The sequence below is a fragment of the Salmo salar genome, unplaced genomic scaffold (genome assembly GCF_905237065.1).
Source record: "Salmo salar unplaced genomic scaffold, Ssal_v3.1, whole genome shotgun sequence".
Classification (NCBI taxonomy): domain Eukaryota; kingdom Metazoa; phylum Chordata; class Actinopteri; order Salmoniformes; family Salmonidae; genus Salmo; species Salmo salar.
This window is the reverse complement of record NW_025548356.1, coordinates 272,501-299,338: the sequence shown is the minus strand read 5'-3', so window position 1 is coordinate 299,338 and position 26,838 is coordinate 272,501. Positions and strand designations below refer to the sequence as shown.

At 38.6% G+C, this 26,838-nt stretch overlaps 2 long non-coding RNA genes across 3 annotated transcripts in view; one reads left to right on the top strand and one right to left on the bottom strand.

The window, feature by feature from the left end:
- Nucleotides 1–6,207: 6,207 nt before the first annotated feature.
- LOC106594303 (uncharacterized) lies at nt 6,208–8,505 on the bottom strand. Its single transcript, XR_006763493.1, has 3 exons — nt 8,377–8,505; nt 6,445–6,498; nt 6,208–6,221 (listed from the first exon to the last, which is right to left on the bottom strand). It is a non-coding gene; the product is annotated as an uncharacterized lncRNA (long non-coding RNA).
- A 14,027-nt stretch (nt 8,506–22,532) lies between these two features.
- Nucleotides 22,533–26,838, top strand: part of LOC123732926 (uncharacterized) — a 7,155-nt gene continuing 2,849 nt past the window's right edge. Inside the window, exon 1 of one of the 2 annotated variants that reach the window (XR_006763500.1) lies at nt 22,533–22,650. This is a non-coding gene — a long non-coding RNA (uncharacterized lncRNA). Of the gene's footprint in view, nt 22,651–24,547; nt 24,793–26,838 lie in introns of those variants that run through there. The other variant, XR_006763499.1, reaches the window with a different exon arrangement.

The window sequence follows — 26,838 nt, the reverse complement described above, 5'->3', positions numbered from 1 at the left end:
TGTTACTTCTAGGTTGGACTACTGCAATGCTCTACTTTCCGGCTACCCGGATAAAGCACTAAATAAATGTCAGTTAGTGCTAAATACGGCTGCTAGAATCCTGACTAGAACCCCAAAATTGTATCATATTACGCCAGTGCTAGCCTCCCTACACTGGCTTCCTGTTAAGGCAAGGGCTAATTTCAAGGTTTTACTGCTAACCTACAAAGCATGACATGGGCTTGCTCCTACCTATCTTTCCGATTTGGTCCTGCCGTACATACCTACACGTACGCTACGGTCACAAGACGCAGGCCTCCTAATTGTCCTTAGAATTTCTAAGCAAACAGCTGGAGGCAGGGCTTTCTCCTATAGAGCTCCATTTTTATGGAATGGTCTGCCTACCCATGTGAGAGACGCAGACTCAGTCTCAACCTATAAGTCTTTACGGAAGACTCATCTCTTCAGTAGGTCCTATGATTAAGTATAGTCTGGCCCAGGAGTGTGAAGGTGAACGGAAAGGCTGGAGCAACGAACCGCCCTTGCTGTCTCTGCCTTGCCGGTTCCCCTCTTTCCACTGGGATTCTCTGCCTCTAACCCTTTTACAGGGGCTGAGTCACTGGCCTACTGGTGTTCTTCCATGCCGTCCATGGGAGGGGTGCGTCACTTGAGTGGGTTGAGTCACTGACGTGGTCTTCCTGTCTGGGTTGGCGCCCCCCCCTTGGGTTGTGCCATGGCGGAGATCGTTGTGGGCTATACTCGGCCTTGTCCCGGGATGGTAAGTTGGTGGTTGGAGATTTCCCTCCAGTGGTGTGGGGGCTGTGCTTTGGCAAAGTGGGTGGGGTTATATCCTACCTGTTTGGCCCTGTCCGGGGGTATCATCGGATGGGGCCACAGTGTCTTCTGATCCCTCCTGTCTCAGCCTCCAGTATTTATGCTGCAGTAGTTTATGTGTCAGGGGGCTAGGGTCAGTCTGATACATCTGGAGTATTTCTCCTGTCTTATCTGGTGTCCTGTGTGAATTTAAATATGCTCTCTCTAATTCTCTGTTTCTCTCTTTCTTTCTTTCTCTCTCTCGGAGGACCTGAGCCCTAGGACCATGCCTCAGGACTACCTGGCATGATGACTCCTTGCTGTCCCCAGTCCACCTGGCAGTGCTGCTGCTCCAGTTTCAACTGTTCTGCCAGCGGCTATGGAACCCTGACCTGTTCACCGGACGTGCTACCTTTCCCAGACCTGCTGTCCCAGACCTGCTGGAACCCTGACCTGTTCACCGGACGTGCTACCTGTCCCAGACCTGCTGTTTTCAACTCTCTAGAGACAGCAGGAGCAGTAGAGATACTCTCAAAGATTGGCTATGAAAAAGCCAACTCACACTTACTCTTGCGTTGCTGACTTGTTGCACCCTCGACAACTACTATGATTATTATTATTTGACCATGCTGGTCATTTATGAACATTTGAACATCTTGGCCATGTTCTGTTATAATCTCCACCCGGCAAAGCCAGAAGAGGACTGGCCACCCCTCATAGCCTGGTTCCTCTCTAGGTTTCTTCCTAGGTTTTGGCCTTTCTATGGAGTTTTTCCTAGCCACCGTGCTTCTACACCTGCATTGCTTGCTGTTTGGGGTTTTAGGCTGGGTTTCTGTACAGCACTTTGAGATATCAGCTGATGTAAGAAGGGCTTTATAAATACATTTGATTTGATTTTGATACCCCAGAAGGATATTAGACCACACTATTGAGATGTACCCCTAGAAGGATATTAAACAACACTATTGAGATGTACCCCTAGAAGGATATTAGACCAAACTATTGAGATTTACCCCTAGAAGGATATTGACATGTCATTATATTCCAACACTAATGAAACAAATTACATATCTATATTCTTGAGTGTTACATAATATATTAGATTTAATAATAACAAGACAAGTACAAACCAGGCGAGGCTCTTCAACAGTATTAAAACATTGTAGTGGTCCACATTTTCAGTGACATGCCCAAAATAACTCAAAGTAAATATCATCCCGGTCCTGGTGAATTTAAATTTAAATATAGTTAATAATTAAAGAGGGAACTATGATCAAATAAAACATTTAAAAATTAAAAATTAAAAAATTGTACAATAGGAAAGTTGTTGTTTCTTTTAGTTATTTTCAGTATAAAAATTTGACGGATAAATAGTGTGCAAGTGTGAATACATCATGAATTGATGTCTGTGAGAACCTATAAGTGTTAAATAATAGTAACTTGAAATAATAGTAATAATAATAATTATTATAATAATAATAGTAATAATAATAATAATAATAATAATTATAATTATAATAATAATAGTAACTTGAAATAATAGTAGTAATAATAATAATAATAATAATAATAATAATAATAATAATAATAATAATAATAATAATAATAATAATAATAATAATAACAATAAATAATACTAATAATAATAATAATAATAATAATGATAATAATAATAATAATAATAATAATAATAATAATAATAATAATAATAATAATAATAATAATAATAATAATAATAATAATAATAATAATAATAATAATAATAATAATAATAATAATAATAATAATAATAATAATAGTAATAATAATAATAATAATAATAATAATAATAATAATAATAATAATAATAATAATATTAATAATAATAATAATAACTAATAATAATAATAATAATAAATAATAATAATAATAATAATAATAATAATAGTAATAATAATAATAATAATAATAATAATAATAATAATAATAATAATAATAATAATAATAATAATAATAATAATAATAATAATAGTAATAATATTAATAATAATAATAATAATAATAATAATAATTAATAATAATAATAATTATAATAATAATAATGATAACTTGAAAGATACGGGCTTAGTTTCCATCCAATCAGCTGTTTACCAGCGATAGCCGACAGCTAGTGTTTGGCAACTTGTTCTCAACTAGCCTACCTGGTTAAATAAAGGTAACATTAATAAATAAATAACATGTCGGAGGTGTAACTGATCCAAATCAGCTGTCAAATCGGTAAGCAGCAGCTCTTCGTCACGAAAAGTACACTGGCCCTACTCGCGTTACAAGTTCACAACGAGGAAAGTCGCTCTGGATAAGAACGTCTGCTAAATGACTAAAATGTAAAATGTAAATGTGTAGGTTATATAGAAAATATTGACGCTCAATATAATTTTGCCAATTAACAATCACCACCTTCTGGAGACACCTGAAACCCCTCCTCTTTAAGGAATACCTGGGATAGGATAAAGTAATCCTTCTAACCCCCCCTTAAAAGATTTAGATGCACTATTGTAAAGTGGTTGTTCCACTGGATCTCATAAGGTGAATGCACCAATTTGTAAGTCGCTCTGGATAAGAGTGTCTGCTAAATGACTTAAATGTAAATGTAAAATGTGTTGTGTACTCTCATGCTTAAGCAGGTAATTCATATTAAAGCTAGAATCATTAACTGAAACAATAACAAATTCACACCTGCTCTCTGTTTTTGGCTATACGAATGTGACCACTCTCAAATTCATAGACAGAGCTATGGTTGCCAGGACTGACCATACATGATATCAGAATTATAGTTTTAATAATGTTTTAAAGCTATACAGTGTTTGTTAGCATTGTTTAGAAACATTGGAGTAAAACAAGTTTATATTTTGGGTTCTGATGAGGTAGGACAGTTGAGCTAAACTCATGAGGCATTTTTTTTTTTTCTTCTAGAATAAAAGGGAAAAAAAATTAATTTAAAAGAAAAAAATGGGTTTAGCAACTAATGATTCTAGCTTTAAGGCTGTATCTATGAGAGCTGGGAAACCGTTGATTGGTTAAACCAATGCCACAGCAGCTATGTCCCAGGCTATTGGTTAGCCAGCAGCTAGCAGAGCCACAGCAGCTATGCCCCAGGCTATTAGCTAGCCTAGCAGCTAGCAGAGCCACAGCAGCTATGCCCCAGGCTATTAGCTAGCCAGCAGCTGTACCATTAACAGAGCCAAACTGAGAGGCAAGGCAGCCAGAGAGATGGCAGTGGGTCGGGGAGCACTTCCTGATATGTTTGATGACCCTGAAAAAGTAGGAAAAACAGAGAAATTGTTCAGTTAATTACAAAAGTGGATTGTCTTTTCATGTTTCTGTTCAAATGTTGACTTTGCTCTTATAGATGTGTATGGTGACAGTGAAACAGGGGTGGACTGGGACCAGAAATTGGCCCTGGTATTTTTAACATATTGACTCATTTTCCCCCCAATTATTAGCCAGATAATTATAATTTTCACCCCCAGAAAAACACGTTAGACAGACCCACTGGGCTGAAAATGGACCAGCCCATCTGGGCATTTGCCCAAAATGCCAGATGGCCAGTCCGCCCCTGGAGATGAATACTTACCAACACTGATACTGCCTGGTAGAATGTTCAGGGAGGTGGAACTGTTGGTGAGAATTGCCTGTGCGCTGCTTGAGCTGGGAACCGAAGACTGCTTGTCGAACACGAGGGTCATGTCGGTAATTACAGATCCACTCCTACTCAGGAGAAGGAGAGAAAATGGACACCTTCAGAAATCATCATCATCATCACCAGAATCGTCAAAGTTTTAATGTCATGTGCACAAGTGCATTGAAATGCCTTTTCTAGCAAGCTTTAAACCCAACAATGCAGTAATCAATATCAATGTAGTAGTACAAATAACATAAGGTAGAACAGAAACCTAGTCAATCAGTAATGAGAATTCATACACTTACCTGAATGAGTTGACAATGGAACGACGGAATCCTCGGGTCTTAGCAAAAACCTTGTTCACCTGCATTGAAAGATTAACATAGGATTATGAAAGGTTCAATGAAAACAGGGCCCTTGACGGCATTAATAGAAGCTTTGGTTAAATTGTCTTTCATAACAAATAGACCTCTCAATAGTATCCTTTTTGACTTGGCATGTACGGCTCACTGATGATAGGGGTTTACAGGAGGCATGTACAGGCTCACTGATGATAGGGTTTTACAGGAGGAATGTACAGGCTCACTGATGATAGGGGCTTACAGGAGGAATGTACAGGCTCACTGATGATAGGGGTTTACAGGAGGAATGTACAGGCTCACTGATGATAGGGGTTTTACAGGAGGAATGTACTGCTCACTGATGATAGGGGTTTACAGGAGGCATGTACAGGTCTAAAATGGACAATTACATTTATTTATTAAACCTTTATTTAACTAGGTAAGTCAGTTAAGAACAAATTCTTGTTTACATTGATGGCCTACCCCCCCCAACCAAACCCTAACCAGGACGACGCTGGGCCAATTGTGCAACGCCCTATGGGACTCCCAATCAGGGCCGGTTGTGATACAGCCTGGAATCGAACTAGGGTCTGTAGTGACGCCTCTAGCACTGAGATGCAGTGCCTTAGACCGCTGCCCTATGATTGTCCCAAAAATGGATTGTCGTAAAAAGTAAAACAAGTGTCAAACAGCCTTCCTCCCAAGGAGGTTTCTGTGTGAGAATTGCCAGAACAATCTGAGCTACCAGAAATGTTTTCCACCTACGCTGGCGTGGAATTGCCCTGATACTTACGTTAGTGACCACGTTGGTAGACAGAGTCTTGAACTCTGAAGAGGACGGTTTGGAAAGATCTGAGTTGAACGTCTGGTCGAGACTGAACTGAACCTTCAGGATTCCTTCACTAGAAGATGGAGGGTCAGTTGATGCAACAACAGGAGTGGTGGTGGTGACAGCTGCTGCAGGAGTGGTGGTGGTGGTTGTGACAGCTGCTGCAGGAGTGGTGGTGGTGACAGCTGCTGCAGGAGTGGTGGTGGTGACAGCTGCTGCAGGAGTGGTGGTGGTGACAGCTGCTGCAGGAGTGGTGGTGGTAGCAGCTGCTGCAGGAGTGGTGGTGGTGACAGCTGCTGCAGGAGTGGTGGTTGTGACAGCTGCTGCAGGAGTGGTGGTGGTGGTTGTACAGCTGCTGCAGGAGTGGTGGTGGTGACAGCTGCTGCAGGAGTGGTGGTGGTGACAGCTGCTGCAGGAGTGGTGGTGGTAGCAGCTGCTGCAGGAGTGGTGGTGATGACAGCTGCTGCAGGAGTGGTGGTGATGACAGCTGCTGCAGGAGGAGTGGTGGTGGTGACAACATTAAGTCTGACATTTTAAATAGGAAATTTACTTGAGAAGTATTTTTTTAAACCTTTAATACACAACAAGTTTGCTGCAACTACAGGGGTATGAAATTAACGTCTATAGGCTGATAAGGACATAACCCTTTTTTCTGGCTGTAGTGGTAGAATGAGGCTGTGCATCCCCTCAAGACATATAGAACGTGTTTAACCTAATGAAAGGTTAACCACTAAGGAACACACACACACACACACACACACACACACACACACACACACACAGACACACACACACACACACACACACACACAGTGTATTACCTGCTAGCAGGAGGAGAATCATCAGAGGCTTCATATCCATGTCCTTTTATGTCTCTGTAGAGGTGAACCACACAACATCAATCATAAATGAACCCCATTGGATCTTCCATTAACAGCTGTTGAAGGATGATGTCATTGACCAACATTAATTAGAGATTAGTCAATATTCCAAAATCACATGATGTTCATTGATATTCAAAAAAGCAATCCCATAATACTTCCAGTTGTATTAACGGTATCCCTTATGTGTTTACCAGTGTTAAAGGAATTTAATATCTTGATGATAATAATCAATAATCAATTCGCCTTGACTAATGCCCAAGGTTTGTAAGACAATGGGTTATAATAATTAGGCAAGGACTCAGCTTTCTGCAAAAGGTTTCTGTAGCTTTATTCATGAGAACGTTCTGAGGTCAGGATAACAAAACAGTCATTATATAGTTCTTGCTAACTTACGCACATGCATTTACACACAAACTGTTGGTGACCTGCATCCCCCATAAACTTCTCACACTGTTTATCACTATCCAGAGCTCAGCCTGTTCCTTTCCTTCAAGGTTAGGAACTCTCTGAAGCTTTTACTCCCTTGACCATCTGCTTCTCTATCTCTCTATACTAATTGCACACACACATTTCTTTCCCTCTCCAGTGGTTCCTGGACTTTCCGGAACTAATCAGACCAATCGATCCCTACATTGATCATTACATTGATTATTCATTAACCCTGCTGTATGACTAATAATTCATCATGGTTTATTGATTCATTTACATTTATTAGATAATTCTCTTATCAACCAGTAGGTGTCTTTTCAGCCTGCTTCCAATGTCTTCAGCCCTCTGCTCTGCTTTCACTGTAGATTACTGTATTATTATTAATAGTATTATTATTATTTCTATTATCATTATTATTATCATCATTATTATCATTATCTTTATTATTATTATTATTATTATTATTATTATTATCATCATTATTATTATTATTATCATTATTATTATTATTATTATCATTATTATTATTATCATTATTATTATTATTATTATTATTATTATTTAACCTTCTAAAAGTATAGTACACTACTTAGGCAACCTATTCCATATATACAGTATAGTGCACTGCTTAGGCACCCTATTCCCTATATACAGTATAGTGCACTGCTTAGGCACCCTATTCCCTATATACAGTATAGTGCACTGCTTAGGCACCCTATTCCCTATATACAGTATAGTGCACTGCTTAGGCACCCTATTCCCTATATACAGTATAGTGCACTGCTTAGGCACCCTATTCCCTATATACAGTTTATTTTAATGTAACCTTTATTTAACTAGGCAAGTCAGTTAAGAATAAATTATTATTTACAATGAAGGCCGACACCGGCCAAACTCGGACGAGTGGGACTCCCACTCACGGGCCAGTTGTGATCCAGCCATGATTCGAACCAGTAATTATCTTAAAGTCATTGATTCAGTGTGGTAATTATCTTAAAGTCATTGATTCAGTGTGGTAATTATCTTAACAATGTGAAGTGGAAGTGGGTCCAACCTGTTTCTTTCTCCCCTCCTGAGCCGACCACACCTCCCTTTCATCACTCTCTGGCAACAGTTAACCTACATCTATGGGTTTATACCTATAGTGTCCCATTAATAACAGATGGCAACAGTTAGCCTACATCTATGGGTTTATACCTATAGTGTCCCATTAATAACAGATGGCAACAGTTAACCTACATCTATGGGTTTATACCTATAGTGTTCCATTAATAACGATGGCGTCCCATCTATGTTTTCTATAATCCCATTAATAACAGATGGAGATTTCAATTGCATAGTTAGGTCTAGGACTACTAATGTCTTGAAATAGGAAGAAAAATATAAATACAATTTGAACAAGCAATCATGACAGTCAAATTCACTGAAGCTACTTCTTACCTGAGAATATCAGAGACGTTGTTTCAGCTAGAACCTGCGGTTTGTAGACTACTCAGATGAGAAAGTACGCACCAATAACTTCACCTCTCTTTCTGAGAACTAAAGATGATCAACTCCTGGGCAGCGGGGGTTTTGTACGATGACGGAAAATGAGACTTGGAATTTTTTTCTAACATGCTGGCCTCGTTTTTCCACTGCCATTCATGAGCGTCAATCACGCCTTTCAATAAAATGTATCCACCTACAAGACCCGCAAAACGACTAACCAAAATCAAAAAGTGACTCTTAGACCACGTTAACCAAAAACCCCACCCTCAGTGTTATGATGTTTGTTCAAACCCAGATGAAGACAAACAACAAATACAAAGTGAGGGATCAATCACATTTATTTATAAAGCCCTTCTTACATCAGCTGACGTCACAAAGTGCTGTACAGAAACCCAGCCTAAAACCCCACACAGCAATGCAGATGTAGAAGCACAGTGGCTAGTAAAAACTCCCTAGAAAGGCAAGAACCTAGGAAGAAACCTAGAGAGGACCCAGGCTCTGAGGGGTGGGCCAGTTCTCTTCCGGCTGTGCTGGGTGGAGATTAGAAACCTAGAGAGGAACCAGGCTCTGAGGGGTGGGCCAGTCTTCTTCTGGCTGTGCTGGGTGGAGATTAGAAACCTAGAGAGGAACCAGGCTCTGAGGGGTGGGCCAGTCCTCTTCCGGCTGTGCTGGGTGGAGATTAGAAACCTAGAGAGGAACCAGGCTCTGAGGGGTGGAGATTAGAAACCTAGAGAGGAACCAGGCTCTGAGGGGTGGGCCAGTCCTCTTCTGGCTGTGCCAGATAGAGATTTAAGAGTAGGCTACATGTGGCCATCAAGGTCCCATGAACAGGTCAGGGTTCAATAGTCGCAGGTAGAACAGCAGAAAGTGGATCCCGTCTAAAGTTACCTCCGGACAGGGCCAACCAGGCAGGATACCCACAGCCAACTCACTAACAACTATCAGGTCCTAATGTCCTGGTACCCAACTCACTAACGACTATCAGGTCCTAATGTCCTGGTACCCAACTCACTAACGACTATCAGGTCCTAATGTCCTGGTACCCAACTCACTAACGACCATCAGGTCCTAATGTCCTGGTACCCAACTCACTAACGACTATCAGGTCCTAATGTCCTGGTACCCAAATGTATTTACTGGTTGATGTATTGACTGGTTGATGTATTGACTGGTTGATGTATTGACTGGTTGATTTATTGACTGGTTGATGTATTGACTGGTTGATGTATTGACTGGTTGATGTATTGACTGGTTGATTTATTGACTGGTTGATGTATTGACTGGTTGATGTATTGACTGGTTGATGTATTGACTGGTTGATGTATTGACTGGTTGATGTATTGACTGGTTGATGTATTGACTGGTTGATTTATTGACTGGTTGATGTATTGGTTGGTTGATTGATGTTTTTTATTTATTTATTTTATTTAACCAGGTAGGGTAGTGGAGAACAAGTCCTTTATTTAACCAGGTAGGCAAGTTGAGAACAAGTTCTCATTTACAATTGCGACCTGGCCAAGATAAAGCAAAGCAGTTCGACAACATACAACACAGAGTTACACATGGAGTAAAATAAACATACAGTCAATAATACAGTAGAAAAATAAGTCTATATACAATGTGAGCAAATGATGTGAGATAAGGGAGGTAAAGGCAATATATAGGCCATGGTGGTGAAGTAAATACAATATAGCAAGTAAAACACTGGAATGGTAGAATTATAATTTGAAGAAAGTTCAAAGTTAAAATATAAATAATATGGTAAAGGTAAAGATCTATAGGTAAAGATCTATAGACATTTCACTAGAGGTATAGAACACTAGAACTATAGACATTTCACTAGAGGTATAGAACACTAGATCTATAGACATTTCACTAGAGGTATAGAACACTAGAACTATAGACCATTTACTAGAGGTAAAGATCTATAGACCATTCACTAGAGGTAAAGAACTATAGACCATTCACTAGAGGTAAAGAACTATAGAACTATAGACCAATCACTAGATGTATAGATCTATAGACCATTCACTAGAGGTATAGAACTATAGACCATTCACTAGAGGTATAGAACTATAGAACTATAGACCATTCACTAGAGGTATAGAACAATAGACCATTCACTAGAGGTATAGAACTATAGACCATTCACTAGAGGTATAGAACTATAGACCATTCACTAGAACTATAGAACTATAGACCATTCACTAGAGGTATAGAACTATAGAACTATAGACCATTCACTAGATGTATAGAACTATAGACCATTCGCGAGAGGTAAAGATCTATAGACCATTCACTAGAGATAAAGAACTATAGACCATTCACTAGAGGTAAAGAACTATAGACCATTCACTAGAGGTATAGAACTATAGAACTATAGACCATTCACTAGAGGTAAAGAACTATAGAACTATAGACCATTCACTAGAGGTATAGAACTATAGACCATTCACTAGAGGTAAAGATCTATAGACCATTCACTAGAGGTATAGAACTATAGACCATTCACTAGAGGTATAGAACTACAGACCATTCACTAGAGATAGAGAACTATAGACCATTCACTAGAGATAAGGAACTATAGACCATTCACTAGAGGTAAAGAACTATAGACCATTCACTACAGGTAAAATACTATAGACCATTCACTAGAGGTAAAGATCTATAGACCATTCACTAGAACTATAGATCTATAGAACATTCACTAGAGGTATAGAACTATAGACCATTCACTAGAGGTAAAGAACTATAGATCTATAGACCATTCACTAGAGGTAAAGAACTATAGACCATTCACTAGAGGTATAGAACTATAGACCATTCACTAGAACTATAGAACTATAGACCATTCACTAGAGGTATAGAACTATAGAACTATAGACCATTCACTAGATGTATAGAACTATAGACCATTCGCGAGAGGTAAAGATCTATAGACCATTCTCTAGATACTATGCCACTAGAGGTAAAGAACTATAGACCATTCACTAGAGGTATAGAACTATAGAACTATAGACCATTCAGTAGAGGTAAAGAACTATAGAACTATAGACCATTCACTAGAGGTATAGATCTATAGACCATTCACTAGAGGTAAAGAACTATAGACCATTCACTAGAGATAAAGAACTATAGACCATTCACTAGAGGTAAAGAACTATAGACCATTCACTAGAGGTAAAATACTATAGACCATTCACTAGAGGTAAAGATCTATAGACCATTCACTAGAACTATAGATCTATAGAACATTCACTAGAGGTATAGAACAATAGACCATTCACTAGAGGTATAGATCTATAGACCATTCACTAGAGGTAAAGAACTATAGACCATTCACTAGAGATAAAGAACTATAGACCATTCACTAGAGGTAAAGAACTATAGACCATTCACTAGAGGTAAAATACTATAGACCATTCACTAGAGGTAAAGATCTATAGACCATTCACTAGAACTATAGATCTATAGAACATTCACTAGAGGTATAGAACAATAGACCATTCACTAGAGGTATAGAACTATAGACCATTCACTAGAGGTAAAGAACTATAGATCTATAGACCATTCACTAGAGGTAAAGAACTATAGACCATTCACTAGAGGTATAGAACTATAGACCATTCACTAGAGGTATAGAACTATAGACCATTCGCTAGAGGTATAGAACTATAGACCATTTACTAGAGGTGTAGAACGATAGACCATTCCCTAGAGGTATAGAACTATAGACCATTCACTAGAGGTAAAGATCTATAGACCATTCACTAGAGGTATAGAACTATAGACCATTCACTCGAGGTATAGAACTATAGACCATTCACTAGAGGTAAAGAACTATAGACCATTCACTAGAGGTAAAGATCTATAGACCATTCACTAGAACTATAGATATATAAAACATTCACTAGAGGTATAGAACTATAGACCATTCACAAGAGGTAAAGAACTATAGATCTGTAGACCATTCACTAGAGGTAAAGAACTATAGACCATTCACTAGAGGTATAGAACTATAGACCATTCACTAGAGGTATAGAACTATAGACCATTCACTAGAGGTAAAGATCTATAGACATTTCACTGGAGGTATAGAACTATAGACCATTCACTAGAAGTAAAGATCTATAGACCATTCACTAGAGGTAAAGAACTATAGACCATTCACTAGAGGTAAAGAACTATAGAACTATAGAACATTCACTAGATGTATAGATCTATAGACCATTCACTAGAGGTATAGAACTATAGACCATTCACTAGAGGTATAGAACTATAGAACTATAGACCATTCACTAGAGGTATAGAACTATAGACCATTCACTAGAGGTATAGAACTATAGACCATTCACTAGAGGTATAGAACTATAGACCATTCACTAGAGGTATAGAACTATAGACCATTCACTAGAACTATAGAACTATAGACCATTCACTAGAGGTATAGAACTATAGAACTATAGACCATTCACTAGATGTATAGAACTATAGACCATTCGCGAGAGCTAAAGATCTATAGACCATTCACTAGAGATAAAGAACTATAGACCATTCACTAGAGGTAAAGAACTATAGACCATTCACTAGAGGTAAAGAACCATAGACCATTCACTAGAGGTATAGAACTATAGAACTATAGACCATTCACTAGAGGTATAGAACTATAGAACTATAGACCATTCACTATAGGTAAAGAACTATAGAACTATAGACCATTCACTAGAGGTATAGAACTATAGACCATTCACTAGAGGTAAAGATCTATAGACCATTCACTAGAGTTATAGAACTATAGACCATTCACTAGAGGTATAGAACAATAGACCATTCACTAGAGGTATAGAACTATAGACCATTCACTAGAGGTATAGAACTATAGACCATTCACTAGAGGTAAAGAACTATAGATCTGTAGACCATTCACTAGAGGTAAAGAACTATAGACCATTCACTAGAGGTATAGAACTATAGACCATTCACTAGAGGTATAGAACTATAGACCATTCACTAGAGGTAAAGATCTATAGACATTTCACTAGAGGTATAGAACACTAGAACTATAGACCATTCACTAGAGGTAAAGAGCTATAGACCATTCACTAGAGGTATAGAACTATAGACCGTTCACTAGAGGTAAAGAACTATAGAACTATAGACAATACACTAGAGGTAAAGATCTATAGACCATTCACTAGAGGTAAAGAACTATAGACCATTCACTAGAGTTAAAGAACTATAGAACTATAGACCATTCACTAGAGGTAAAGATCTATAGACCATTCACTAGAGGTATAGAACTATAGACCATTCACTAGAAGTATAGAACTATAGACCATTCACTAGAGGTAAAGAACTATAGAACTATAGACCCTTCACTAGAGGTAAAGATCTATAGACCATTCACTAGAGGTAAAGAACTATAGAACTATAGACCATTCACTAGAGGTAAAGATCTATAGACCATTCACTCGAGGTAAAGATCTATAGAACTATAGACCATTCACTAGAGGTATAGATCTATAGACCATTCACTAGAGGTATAGGACTATAGACCATTCACTAGAGGTAAAGATCTATTGACCATTCACCAGAGGTAAAGATCTATAGAACTATAGAACATTCACGAGAGGTAAAGAACTATAGAACTATAGACCATTCACTAGAGGTAAAGAACTATAGACCATTCACTAGAGGTATAGAACTATAGACCATTCACTAGAGGTAAATATCTATAGATCTATAGACCATTCACTAGAGGTAAAGAACTATAGACCATTCACTAGAGGTAAAGATCTATAGACCATTCACTAGAGGTATAGAACTATAGACCATTCACTAGAGGTATAGAACTATAGACCATTCACTAGAGGTAAAGATCTATAGACATTTCACTGGAGGTATAGAACTATAGACCATTCACTAGAAGTAAAGATCTATAGACCATTCACTAGAGGTAAAGAACTATAGACCATTCACTAGAGGTAAAGAACTATAGAACTATAGAACATTCACTAGATGTATAGATCTATAGACCATTCACTAGAGGTATAGAACTATAGACCATTCACTAGAGGTATAGAACTATAGAACTATAGACCATTCACTAGAGGTATAGAACTATAGACCATTCACTAGAGGTATAGAACTATAGACCATTCACTAGAGGTATAGAACTATAGACCATTCACTAGAGGTATAGAACTATAGACCATTCACTAGAACTATAGAACTATAGACCATTCACTAGAGGTATAGAACTATAGAACTATAGACCATTCACTAGATGTATAGAACTATAGACCATTCGCGAGAGCTAAAGATCTATAGACCATTCACTAGAGATAAAGAACTATAGACCATTCACTAGAGGTAAAGAACTATAGACCATTCACTAGAGGTAAAGAACCATAGACCATTCACTAGAGGTATAGAACTATAGAACTATAGACCATTCACTAGAGGTATAGAACTATAGAACTATAGACCATTCACTATAGGTAAAGAACTATAGAACTATAGACCATTCACTAGAGGTATAGAACTATAGACCATTCACTAGAGGTAAAGATCTATAGACCATTCACTAGAGTTATAGAACTATAGACCATTCACTAGAGGTATAGAACAATAGACCATTCACTAGAGGTATAGAACTATAGACCATTCACTAGAGGTATAGAACTATAGACCATTCACTAGAGGTAAAGAACTATAGATCTGTAGACCATTCACTAGAGGTAAAGAACTATAGACCATTCACTAGAGGTATAGAACTATAGACCATTCACTAGAGGTATAGAACTATAGACCATTCACTAGAGGTAAAGATCTATAGACATTTCACTAGAGGTATAGAACACTAGAACTATAGACCATTCACTAGAGGTAAAGAGCTATAGACCATTCACTAGAGGTATAGAACTATAGACCGTTCACTAGAGGTAAAGAACTATAGAACTATAGACAATACACTAGAGGTAAAGATCTATAGACCATTCACTAGAGGTAAAGAACTATAGACCATTCACTAGAGTTAAAGAACTATAGAACTATAGACCATTCACTAGAGGTAAAGATCTATAGACCATTCACTAGAGGTATAGAACTCTAGACCATTCACTAGAAGTATAGAACTATAGACCATTCACTAGAGGTAAAGAACTATAGAACTATAGACCCTTCACTAGAGGTAAAGATCTATAGACCATTCACTAGAGGTAAAGAACTATAGAACTATAGACCATTCACTAGAGGTAAAGATCTATAGACCATTCACTCGAGGTAAAGATCTATAGAACTATAGACCATTCACTAGAGGTATAGATCTATAGACCATTCACTAGAGGTATAGGACTATAGACCATTCACTAGAGGTAAAGATCTATTGACCATTCACCAGAGGTAAAGATCTATAGAACTATAGAACATTCACGAGAGGTAAAGAACTATAGAACTATAGACCATTCACTAGAGGTAAAGAACTATAGACCATTCACTAGAGGTATAGAACTATAGACCATTCACTAGAGGTAAATATCTATAGATCTATAGACCATTCACTAGAGGTAAAGAACTATAGACCATTCACTAGAGGTAAAGATCTATAGACCATTCACTAGAGGTATAGAACTATAGACCATTCACTAGAGGTATAGAACTATAGACCATTCACTAGAGGTAAATATCTATAGATCTATAGACCATTCACTAGAGGTAAAGAACTATAGACCATTCACTAGAGGTATAGATCTATAGACCATTCACTAGAGGTATAGAACTATAGACCATTTACTGGAGGTATAGATCTATAGACCCTTCACTAGAGGTAAAGAACTATAGAACTATAGACCATTCACTAGAGGTAAAGAACTATAGACCATTCATTAGAGGTATAGAACTATAGACCATTCACTAGAGGTATATAACTATAGACCATTCACTAGAGGTATATAACTATAGACCATTCACTAGAGGTATAGAACTATAGACCATTCACTAGAGGTAAAGAACTATAGACCATTCATTAGAGGTATAGAACTATAGACCATTCACTAGAGGTATAGAACTATAGACCATTCATTAGAGGTGTAGAACTATAGACCATTCACTAGAGGTATATAACTATAGACCATTCACTAGAGGTATATAACTATAGACCATTCACTAGAGGTAAAGATCTATAGACCATTCACTAGAGGTATAGAACTATAGACCATTCACTAGAGGTATATAACTATAGACCATTCACTAGAGGTAAAGAACTATAGACCATTCCCTAGAGGTATAGAACTATAGACCATTCACTAGAGGTATATAACTATAGACCATTCACTAGAGGTATATAACTATAGGCCATTCACTAGAGGTATATAACTATAGACCATTCATTAGAGGTGTAGAACTATAGACCATTCACTAGAGGTATATAACTATAGACCATTCATTAGAGGTGTAGAACTATAGACCATTCACTAGAGGTATATAACTATAGACCATTCACTAGAGGTATAGAACTATAGACCATTCACTAGAACTATAGACCATTCACTAGAGGTATATAACTATAGACCATTCACTAGAGGGTTAGAACTATAGACCATTCACTAGAGGTATAGAACTATAGACCATTCACTAGAGGTATAGAACTATAGACCATTCACTAGAGGTATAGAACTATAGACCATTCACTAGAACTATAGACCATTCACTAGAGGTATAGAACTATAGACCATTCACTAGAGGTATATAACTATAGACCATTCACTAGAGGTAAAGATCTATAGACCATTCACTAGAGGTAAAGAACTATAGACCATTCACTAGAGGTAAAGATCTATAGACCATTCACTAGAGGTATAGAACTATAGACCATTCACTAGAGGTATAGATCTATAGACCATTCACTAGAGGTATAGAACTATAGACCCTTCACTAGAGGTATAGAACTATAAACCATTCACTAGAGGTAAAAAAAAAGTTTCCTCGGGTGGTGGGAGGAGACGGAGGGATAAGTATAGCTTTGGGAATGCTGTTCATTTTTTGGTTACGCTCGACAAGGTGGCTAAACAGGATGTGAAAAGTTCTGAGATGGTTTTGGGGGAAGTATGTGCCTCTGGGTTACTGGGGAATAGATGCTTGATAATAGCCTGTGTGTTTCCGGGTAAGGTTGGGCCCTGACTGTTTGTGTTGTTAAGAGGATTCTAGAACAGGTCAGTTGGTTTCTTATTGTCACATGAGGATGAGGATTCTAGAACTGTGTTAGAATACCCATACTAAAATACTGAATACTACATACTTAATGAGTATATACTATGTACTATTAGTTCATTAGTGCGGTTAGTATGAGTATTCGAACACAACTATAGTCAGGGATGGAAAGTGAGCTAGCCCCCTAGCCCGAGGCTACCACCTTTCAGACCAGACTAGTAGATCCACTAACCCGAGGCTACTACCTTTCAGACCAGACTAGTAGATCCACTAGCCCGAGGCTACTACCTTTCAGACCAGAATAGTAGATCCACTAGCCCGAGGCTACTACCTTTCAGACCAGACTAGTAGATCCACTAGCCCGAGGCTACTACCTTTCAGACCAGACTAGTATAAAATGTGCCCATCTAACCAGCTAGTAGTCTGAGGATAGTACACAATAGACCATTTACTAGAGGTAAAGAACTATAGACCATTCACTAGAGGTATAGAACTATAGACCATTCACTGAAGGTATAGAACTATAGACCATTCACTAGAGGTAAAGATCTATAGACCATTCACTAGAGGTAAAGAACTACAGAACTATAGACCATTCACTGAAGGTATAGAACTATAGACCTTTCACTAGAGGTAAAGAACTACAGGCCATTCACTAGAGGTAAAGAACTATAGACCATTCAATGAAGGTATAGAACTATAGACCATTCACTAGAGGTAAAGATCTATAGACCATTCACTAGAGGTAAAGAACTATAGAACTATAGACCATTCACTAGAGGTATAGAACTATAGACCATTCACTAGAGGTATAGATCTATAGACCATTCACTAGATGTATAGAACTATAGACCATTCACTAGAGGTATAGATCTATAGACCATTCACTAGAGGTAAAGAACTATAGACCATTCAATGAAGGTATAGAACTATAGACCATTCACTAGAGGTAAAGATCTATAGACCATTCACTAGAGGTAAAGAACTATAGAACTATAGACCATTCACTAGAGGTATAGAACTATAGACCATTCACTAGAGGTATAGATCTATAGACCATTCACTAGAGGTAAAGATCTATAGACCATTCACTAGAGGTAAAGAACTATAGACCATTCACTAGAGGTATAGAACTATAGACCATTCACTAGAGGTATAGAACTATAGACCATTCACTTGAGGTAAAGATCTATAGACCATTCACTAGAGATAAAGAACTATAGACCATTCACTAGAGGTAAAGAACTATAGAACTATAGACCATTCACTAGATGTATAGAACTATAGACCATTCACTAGAGGTAGAGAACTATAGAACATTCATTAGAGGTAAATATCTAAAGACCATTCACTAGAGGTATAGAACTATAGAACTATAAACCATTCACTAGAGGTACAGAACTATAGAACATTCACTAGAGGTAAATATCTAAAGACCATTCACTAGAGGTAAAGAACTATAGAACATTCACTAGAGGTATAGATCTATAGACCATTCACTAGAGGTATAGAACTATAGACCCTTCACTAGAGGTATATAACTATAGAACATTCACTAGAGGTATAGATCTATATAACTATTGACCATTCACTAGAGGTAAAGAACTATAGAACTATAGACCATTCACTAGAGGTAAAGATCTATTGACCCTTCACTAGAGGTATAGATCTATAGACCATTCACTAGAGGTATAGAACTATAGACCATTCACTAGAGGTATAGAACTATAGACCCTTCACTAGAGGTATAGAACTATAAACCATTCACTAGAGGTATAGAACTATAGACCCTTCACTAGAGGTATAGAACTATAAACCATTCACTAGAGGTAAAAAAAAAGTTTCCTCGGGTGGTGGGAGGAGACGGAGGGATAATTATAGCTTTGGGAATGCTGTTCATTTTTTGTTTACGCTCGACAAGGTGGATAAACAGGATGTGATCAGATCTGAGATGGTTTTGCGGGAAGTATGTGCCTCTGGGTTACTGGGGAATAGATGCTTTATAATAGCCTGTGTGTTTCCGGGTAAGGTTGGGCCCTGACTGTTTGTGTTGTTAAGAGGATTCTAGAACAGGTCGGTTGGTTTCTTATTGTCACATGTGGATTCTAGAACAGGTCAGTTGGTTTCTTACTGTCACATGAGGATTCTAGAACAGGTCAGTTGGTATCTTACTGTCACATGTATGCCGGTGATCTGAGTCAGACCTATTATTTAATATATAAAGTCAGCATAAAAAGAAACGTCCCTTTTTCAGGACCCTGTCTTTCAAAGATAATTCATAAAAATCCAAATAACTTCACAGATCTTCATTGTAAAGGGTTTTAACTGTTTCCCATGCTTGTTCAATGAACCATAAACAATTAATGAACATGTACATGTGGAACGGTCGTTAAGACACTGACATCTTATAGACGGTGGGCATATAAGGTCACAGTTATGAAAACTTAGTACACTAAAGAGGTCTTTCTACTGACTCTCATCTGTGTGAATGTGCCTTAGGCATGCTGCAAGGAGGCATGAGGACTGCACATGTGGCAAGGGCAATAAATTGCAATGTCCGTACTGGAAGACGCCTAAGACAGTGCTACAGGGAGACAGGATGGACAGCTGATCATCCTCCCAGTGGCAGACCACGTGTAACAACACCTGCATAGGATCGGTACATCCGAACATCACACCTGCGGGACAGGTACAGGATGGCAACAACAACTGCCCGAGTTACACCAGCAACGCACAATCCCTCCATCAGTGCTAAGAATGTCCGCAATAAGCTGAGAGAGGCTGGACTGAGGGCTTGTAGGCCTGTTGTAAGGCAGGTCCTCACCAGACATCTCAGGCAACAACGTCGCCTATGGGCACAAACCCACCGTCGCTGGACCAGACAGGACTGGCAAAAATTGCTCTTCACTGACGAGTTGCGGTTTTGTCTCACAAGGGGTGATGGTTGGATTCGCGTTTATCGCCGAAGGAATGAACGTTACACCGAGACCTGTACTCTGGAGCAGGATCGATTTGGAGGTGGAGGGTCCGTCATGGTCTGGGGCGGTGTGTCACGGCATCATCGAACTGAGCTTGTTGTCATTGCAGGCAATCTCAACGCTGTGCGATAAAGGGAAGACATCCTCCTCCCTCATGCGGTACCCTTCCTGCAGGCTCATCATGACATGACCCTCCAGCATGACAATGCCACCAGCCATACTGCTCATTCTGTGCGTGATTTCCTGCAAGACAGGAATGTCAGTGTTCTGCCATGGCCAGCGAAGAGCTCGGATCTCAATCCCATTGAGCACGTCTGGGACCGGTTGGATCGGAGGGTGAGGGCTTGGGAAATTTCCCCCTGAAATGTCCGTGAACTTGCAGGTGCCTTGGTGGAAGAGTGGAGTAACATCTCACAGCAAGAACTGGCAAATCTGGTGTAGTCCATGAGGAGGAGATGCACCGCAGTACTTAATGCAGCTGGTGGCCACACCAGATACTGACTGTTACTTTTGATTTTGACCACACCTTTGTTCAGGGACACATTATTCAATTTCTGTTAGTCACATGTCTGTGGAACTTGTACAGTTTATGTCTCAGTTATTGAATCTTGTTATGTTCATACAAATATTTACACGTTAAGTTTTCTGAAAATAAACGCAGTTGACAGTGAGAGGACGTTTCTTTTTTTGCTGAGTTTACTAAACTAAAATATAAACGCAACATGTAAAGTGTTGGTCCCATGTTTGAAGAGATGAAAAAAATATATTTACATCCCTGTTAGTGAGCATTTCTCCTTTTTCAAGACAATCCATCTACCTGACAGGTGTGGCATATCAAGAAGCTGAATAAACAGCATGATCATTACACAGGTGCACCTTGTGCTGAGGACAATAAAAGGCCACTTTAAAATGTGCAGTTTGGTCACACAAAACAATGCCACAAATGTCTCAAGTTTTGAGGGAGCGTGCAAATTGCATGCTGACTGCAGGAATGTCCACCAGAGCTGTTGCCAGAGAATTGAATGTTCATTTCTCTACCATAAGCCGACTCCAAAGTTATTTTAAAGAAATTGGCAGTAGGTCCAACCGGCATCACAACCGCAGACCACATATAACCATGCCAGCCCAGGACCTCCACATCCAGCTTCGTCACCTGCGGGATCGTCTAATCGGGAGGGTGGCGTGGTGTACTCTATGGACCATTCATGCTGCTCTATCTGACAGTATAGAGAACTGCAATCATGCTGCTCTATCTGACAGTATAGAGAACTGTAATCATGCTGCTCTATATGACAGTATAGAGAACTGCAATCATGCTGCTCTATCTGACAGTATAGAGAACTGTAATCATGCTGCTCTATCTGACAGTATAGAGAACTGTAATCATGCTGCTCTATCTGACAGTATAGAGAACTGTAATCATGCTGCTCTATCTGACAGTATAGAGAACTGTAATCATGCTGCTCTATCTGACAGTATAGAGAACTGTAATCATGCTGCTCTATCTGACAGTATAGAGAACTGTAATCATGCTGCTCTATCTGCCAGTCTAGAGAACTGTAATCATGCTGCTCTATCTGACAGTATAGAGAACTGTAATCATGCTGCTCTATCTGACAGGCTGGGTTTCTGTACAGCACTTTGTGACGTCAGCTGATGTAAGAAGGGCTTTATGAATAAATGTGATTGATCCCTCACTTTGTATTTGTTGTTTGTTTTCAGCTGGGTTTGAACAAACATCATAACACTGAGGGTGGGGTTTTTGGTTAAGGTCAGGGTTAATGTTGTCTTGTAGGTGGAAACATTGTTTTGAAAAGCATGATTGACGCTCATGAATGGCAGTTGAAAAACGAGTCCAGCAAGGTAGAAACAAATTCCAAGTCTCATTTTCCGTCATCGTACAAAACCCCCCCTCTGCCCAGGAGTTGATCATCTTTAGTTCTCAGAAAGAGAGGTGAAGTTATTGGTGCGTACTTTCTCATCTGAGTAGTCTACAAACTGCAGGTTCTTGCTGAAACAACATCTCTGATATTCTCAGGTAAGAAGTAGCTTCGGTGAATTTGACTGTCATGATTGCTTGTTCAAATTGTATTTATATTTTTCTTCCTATTTCAAGACATTAGTAGTCGTAGACCTAACTATGCAATTGAAATCTCCATCTGTTATTAATGGGATACTATAGGTATAAACCCATAGATGTAGGCTATCTGTTGCCATCTGTTATTAATGGGATGCTATAGGTATAAACCCATAGATGTAGACTAACTGTTGCCATCTGTTATTCATGGGATGCTATAGGTATAAACCCATAGATGTAGGCTAACTGTTGCCATCTGTTATTAATGGGACACAATAGGTATAAACCCATAGATGTAGGCTAACTGTTGCCATCTGTTATTAATGGGATGCTATAGGTATAAACCCATAGATGTAGGCTAACTGTTGCCATCTGTTATTAATGGGATACTATAGGTATAAACCCATAGATGTAGGTTAACTGTTGCCATCTGTTATTAATGGGATGCTATAGGTATAAACCCATAAGTGTAGGTGATTGCTTGACGGGATATTTTTAAAGCGGTGCAGAATTATTGATGTAGCTTCACCAGGACCAATCAGATTCACAATTTAGAGAGAGAGAAAGATGGAGAGAGAGAGAGAGAGAGATGGAGAGAGAGAGAGACAGTTGGAGAGAGAGAGAGAGAGAGAGAGAGAGAGAGAGAGACTGAGAGATGGATATGAAAGTGAGGTGTGGTCGGCCCAGGAGGTGAGAAAGAAACAGGTTGGACTCACTTCCATTTAACATTGTTAAGATAATTACCACACTGAATCAATGACTTTAAGATAATTACCACACTGAATCAATGACTTTAATAAGATAATTACCACACTGAATCAATGACTTTAAGATCATTACCACACTGAATCAATGACTTTAAGATCATTACCACACTGAATCAATGACTTTAATAAGATAATTACCACACTGAATCAATGACTTTAAGATCATTACCACACTGAATCAATGACTTTAAGATCATTACCACACTGAATCAATGACTTTAAGATCATTACCACACTGAATCAATGACTTTAATAAGATAATTACCACACTGAATCAATGACTTTAAGATAATTACCATACTGAATCAATGACTTTAAGATCATTACCACACTGAATCAATTACTTTAAGATCATTACCACACTGAATCAATGACTATAAGATCATTACCACACTGAATCAATGACTATAAGATATCTACCACACTGAATCAATGACTATAAGATATCTACCACGCAGAATCAATGAGTTTTGAGGCTGGTTAGGATTTACACCTTTAAAGGCCTTCTCTACACCTTCAGAGGATGGGTCGTGCTTCACAAGCTGACAAGAACTGTTGGCTAGTCTGGTAATTACAAGGCTAGAAAGGGGGATAACTTTTGTTGAAGGTGAACTTGTGTGAACTTTTGCACTAGATAGGGCCACCGTTGTTTTGGGTCAAAGTAAACAACCTTTTGGGAATATCCAGTCACGTCTTTGATAGTTTGATAATGATGTTAAAAATAAAAGATACATACTTGATTACTGGTAACCTTAGCAACACTTATTTTTTTCTGGGCTCCCAAAGTGCGCGGTGGTTTAGGGCACTGCGTCTCAGTGGTTGAGGCGTCACTACAGACACCCTGGTTCGAATCCTGGCTGGATCACAACCGGCCCGTGATTGGGAGACCCATTCGTCCGGGTTTGGCCGGTGTGATGAAAGAAGGGCTTTATCAATAAATGTGATTGATCCCTCACTTTGTTTTGTGTTGTTTGTTTTCAGCTGGGTTTGAACAAACATCATAACACTGAGGGTGGGGTTAAGGTCAGGGTTAAGGTCAGGGTTAAGGTAGTTTAAGAGTCACTTTTTGATTTTGGTTAGTCGTTTTGCAGGTCTTGTAGGTGGATACATTTTTTTGAAAGGCATGATTGACGCTCATGAATGGCAGTGGAAAAACGAGTCCAGCAAGTTAGAAAAAAATTCCAAGTCTCATTTTCCGTCATCGTACAAAACCCCCCCTCTGCCCAGGAGTTGATCATCTTTAGTTCTCAGAAAGAGAGGTGAAGTTATTGGTGCGTACTTTCTCATCCGAGTAGTCTACAGGTCCTAGCCGACACAACGTCTCTGATATTCTCAGGTAAGAAGCAGCTTCGGTGAATTTGATTGTCATGATTGCTTGTTCAAATTGTATTTATATTTTTCTTCCTATTTCAAGACATTAGTAGTCGTAGACCTAACTATGCAATTGAAATCTCCATCTGTTATTAATGGGATACTATAGGTATAAACCCATAGATGTAGGCTATCTGTTGCCATCTGTTATTAATGGGATGCTATAGGTATAAACCCATAGATGTAGGCTAACTGTTGCCATCTGTTATTAATGGGACACAATAGGTATAAACCCATAGATGTAGGCTAACTGTTGCCATCTGTTATTAATGGGATGCTATAGGTATAAACCCATAGATGTAGGCTAACTGTTGCCATCTGTTATTAATGGGATACTATAGGTATAAACCCATAGATGTAGGCTAACTGTTGCCATCTGTTATTAATGGGATACTATAGGTATAAACCCATAGATGTAGGTTAACTGTTGCCATCTGTTATTAATGGGATGCTATAGGTATAAACCCATAAGTGTAGGTGATTGCTTGACGGGATATTTTTAAAGCGGTGCAGAATTGTTGATGTAGCTTCACCAGGACCAATCAGATTCACAATTTAGAGAGAGAGAAAGATGGAGAGAGAGAGAGAGAGATGGAGAGAGAGAGAGACAGTTGGAGAGAGAGAGAGAGAGAGAGAGAGAGAGAGAGAGAGAGAGAGAGAGAGAGAGAGAGAGAGAGAGAGAGAGAGAGAGAGAGATGGAGAGACAGTTGGAGAGAGAGAGAGACAGTTGGAGAGAGAGTGAGAGAGAGAGAGAGAGAGAGAGAGAGAGATGAAAGGGAGGTGTGGTCGGCCCAGGAGGGGAGAAAGAAACAGGTTGGACTCACTTCCACTTCACATTGTTAAGATAATTACCACACTGAATCAATGACTTTAAGATCATTACCACACTGAATCAATTACTATAAGATAATTACCACACTGAATCAATGACTTTAATAAGATAATTACCACACTGAATCAATGACTTTAATAAGATAATTACCACACTGAATCAATGACTTTAAGATCATTACCACACTGAATCAATGACTTTAAGATAACTACCACGCAGAATCAATGAGTTTTGAGGCTGGTTAGGATATACACCTTTGGGGGTTTTAGGCTGGGTTTCTTTATATGTACTTTGTGACGTCTGCTGATGTAAAAAGGGCTTTATAAATAAATGTGATTGATCCCTCACTTTGTTTTTTGTTGTTTGTTTTCAGCTGCGTTTGTACTAACATCATAACACTGAGGGTGGGGTTTTTTTTGGTTAAGGTCAGGGTTAAGGTGGTCTAAGAGTCACTTTTTTGATTTTGGTAAGTCGTTTTGCGCGTCTTGTAGATGGGATACATTGTTTTGAAAGGCGTGATTGACGCTCATGAATGGCAGTTGGAAAAACGAGTCCAGCAAGTTAGAAAAAAATTCCAAATCTCATTTCCCGTCATCGTCTGGTAATTACAAGGCTAGAAAGGGGGATAACTTTTGTTGAAGGAATTGTGTGAACTTTTGCACTAGATAGGGCCACCGATGTTTTGGGTCAAAGTAAACAACCTTTTGGGAATGTCCAGTCCCGTCTTTGATAGTTTGATAATGTTGTTAAAAATAAAAGATACATACTTGATTACTGGTAACCTTAGCAACACTTTTTTTAATTTATTCTGGGCTCCCGAGTGGCGCGGTGGTTTAGGGCACTGCGTCTCAGTGGTTGAGGCGTCACTACAGACACCCTGGTTCGAATCCAGGCTGGATCACAACCGGCCCGTGAGTGGGAGTCCCACTCGTCCGAGTTTGGCCGGTGTCGGCCTTCATTGTAAATAATATTTTATTCATAACTGACTTGCCTAATTAAATAAAGGTTTCATTAAAATAAACTGTATATAGGGAATAGGGTGCCTAAGCAGTGCACTATAATGTATATAGGGAATAGGGTGCCTAAGTAGTGTACTATACTTGTAGAAGGTTAAATAAATGATCGTAATAATAATGATAATGATAATAATGAGATTAATAATAATTACAATAATAATAA